Genomic DNA, 3,416 nt, shown 5'->3' on the forward strand with positions numbered 1-3,416 from the left:
TTATATTATATATATATATATATATATATATATATATATATATATATATATATATATATATATATGTACATTTGTTTATAATTTCTGCTTGTTGTTTTGAATTTAAGTCGACAACGAGGTATTTATTGTGTTACAATAATCAGCTAGAAAATTGATTAATGAATGCCAAAGTTTACAGATGGTAATAAAATATTCTGAGCCAGTGTGATTAATCTTGCTCTTTCCTGTTGAGTTGGGAAACATTTTTTACGTGTCAACATTAGAAAGGTTTGGATTTGCAAATATTCACCACGGTTCATTTCGTGACGTTCAAAACTTGTTGTGGCATTTGTCGGGCACAAAATACAGAATGTGTATTGGGAATAAGTACTGCATTTTCACTGAATGTTTGTTTGCAGCTCTCCGACTGAATCTCTTGATAGTCGAACGTTTCTTTTTATCAAAATCTATGTTTTTATAATGTTAGTAGAACTCAGAGATACCTTACGATATGGTGATACCATAATAAAAATAAGTCTTTCAAGTAGTAATATAGACATTTAAGTGGATTTGCAATTTCTTCAATTATGTTTTTTAGTTTAAAATTAGAACGGTATTTAGAACTGCACAAATACTGAACACCTTTTCGAGAATTTACAATGTTCAATGAAAAGTGGTGACACGTTAGGTAGTACGTCAGATGTAGCATTCGCATACATGCATGAAGTGTAGATTTATTAACCACTACTTGCTTTTCCTGTTATTTGTGGTCAATGGTAAATATAGTCAAAAAGTTAAATTGTGATATTTAATGGTGAAGAAGTGGAGCATTGCACTGGATCGATGATACTGATAGTTAAATTGTTTGAGCAAAGTAACTAATGATTTAACTATTGATGAAGACATGATTCATAATTAATTCTAGGGTTGGACAGATTTTAAATTTTTATTAATTTGCGAAATGAATTCACAGTGATAGGTTGTGATTTGTGTCGAAAATTGTGCTGAAGGAATGTAAAATTGGTGACGAAAATTGCGGAATCTTGTGTAATATCGTACAACGAACTATTTGAATTCGTTCGAACCCATTTAAATTTATATACTCTGTTTAAGATCGAAGATTAGTAAGAACTGTGAAGATATCTATCATGAAACTTGTAATATATTAAAGCAAGAAATATATGCAATTAGGTTTTTTTTTTTTCTATAATTTTTGCATAGATTGATAATATACATTGCTTTATGGTAAATGATCTTCATTCATTATCGTATCCATTTATAAGCAGTTGTACGATATTATCAATCGATATAAAAAAAGTGCAGTGATACTTTTCAATGTAACATTCAATATAATCCTATTATTCAATTATAATTCTAATAAATGTAATCTTAATTTTCAACATATTCTTTGTTTTCTCTTATCGGAAATGCAGGAATTTTATAAATTTTTCACCAAGATGATTCAGTTTTTGTAATCAAACTATTAGAAAAGCAAACAATTTAACTTTTAGTTTTTTTTTTGTTCACATAATATTGCTAAGAAAAATAAATATGCAAATATGTAAGGAAAAATTTTTTACATACTACCATGAAATTTAAAGATTATTATTTTAGTAATTTATTCGTATGTATGTGATATATTTACTTGTATGATTGTCGATTATTTATTGTATTGCTAAATTATGGAACAATAATAATCTGTAATTAATTTTCCGTTGATCAATTATCATAATAGTTATGTATTTAAGAAACAAATTATCTTGATAGCAGAATTGATCACATGATCACAAGAAAAATTACTATCCTAAAACAATGTAGCCTAGATAGTCTTAGTAAGATTTTTATCTCATCGAAACTAGGGTAAAAAAAACAGAGAAGAGAGAGATAAAAAAAAAAAAAACTTACAATTTTAGTTAATAAGCCAGGTTAGATGATTCTCAAAAATAAATTGATATGTGTTATCATCATAGGTAATACCATAATATCTCATTAATTCTACTGGTCACAGATGAAATGATGATCAATATAAAGCTGAGAATCAAATTTTCTGCGAGTCTTTTAACCTTTGACATATGAATATGCAACTAAAATGACATGTGACAACATTTGATTGTTTCAAAAAAACTTTACAGTACTATTTTGTTATCCAATATTTTGCAATTATTGCCGTTTATCAATTTCTATCTAGCTATAGTATTTTTTTTTTTTTTGTCCGTCACAATAAATTTAATGGTACAATTTAGCGTCAAAAATTATGCAACAAGGATTAACAAAGTTTAACAGCGCCTATTAATTTATTTGATTTTAATTATTGATATTGATAGTCAATGATATTCATTGATATTGTTGTTTAATTATTGATATTGATATTTAATTGATATTTAATTATCGATATTGATGTCTAATTGATATTTAATTATTGATATTGATATTCAATGATCACGAAATGATATGCTAGAAATAATTTCATTCTTATTTTAATTAATCTTCCTTCCTCGTTAGATTAGGAATGAAATTGTTTATGGTTTATTCTAAAAAATCTTTATGTTACAGTATGATCATTATTTGATCGATCTCGTTAAATAGTCTAAAAGTATCTTGAATAATTTTATTTAAACTTAAATTTAAAATAATCATAAAATAATAATGTTAAAATATAAGCTTTATCTATAATAATCCCTATAAAATTAAGCGAAATGAGCGCAAAAGATTACGTGACAATTATTGCTTTCTTAAAATTAATTTTTTTTTTTCTGCTAATTATAACTGTTACAAAAATGGATTCTATTATTAATAGTATCAACAATAGCATAATAACTCGGAATTTTCATATTTGTAAACATTTTTATTTGTGAATTTAATGATTCGTTTAAATTTATTAAAAAAAAGAAACTGATAAATGATATTTTTTTTTTAACTTTATGTTACTTAAGACAAAAACAAGAAATTTAACATAGATTTATGCAAATTTATGGTTGTATTAGCATGAAATTAAGATAAATTGAAATTTTTTAAATTAAATTCCATTGTAAATTAATATAGGTAGTTTTTCACTTAGTTTTATCATATGCACGATACGGTATGTGATCGTAATAGATAAGAGTAACAATCTCAACTTCATACATTTTTTTTTTTTGTTATTTTGTTTCTATAGTTATTGAGATGATTTCATAATGTAACAATTCATAAATTCTTAATTTACATAGCTTAGATTGGAAGTAATTTGTTATATTACTATTAGTATTACTTCTAATAAGAAGTAATACTAGGAGTAACTTATGTCAGATGTTACTTGTAGTGTTAAAAATAACTTATGTTAGAAGTAACTTATTGTATTTGCGGTAACTTATGGTAGAAAGTAACTTGTTATGTTAGAAGTAATATTAGAAGTCAATTTATGGTTGTCCTGAGAGATTCTAGTTATTAATACAGCAATC

Source organism: Loa loa (genome assembly GCF_000183805.2).
Source record: "Loa loa unplaced genomic scaffold supercont3.377, whole genome shotgun sequence".
NCBI lineage: Eukaryota > Metazoa > Nematoda > Chromadorea > Rhabditida > Onchocercidae > Loa > Loa loa.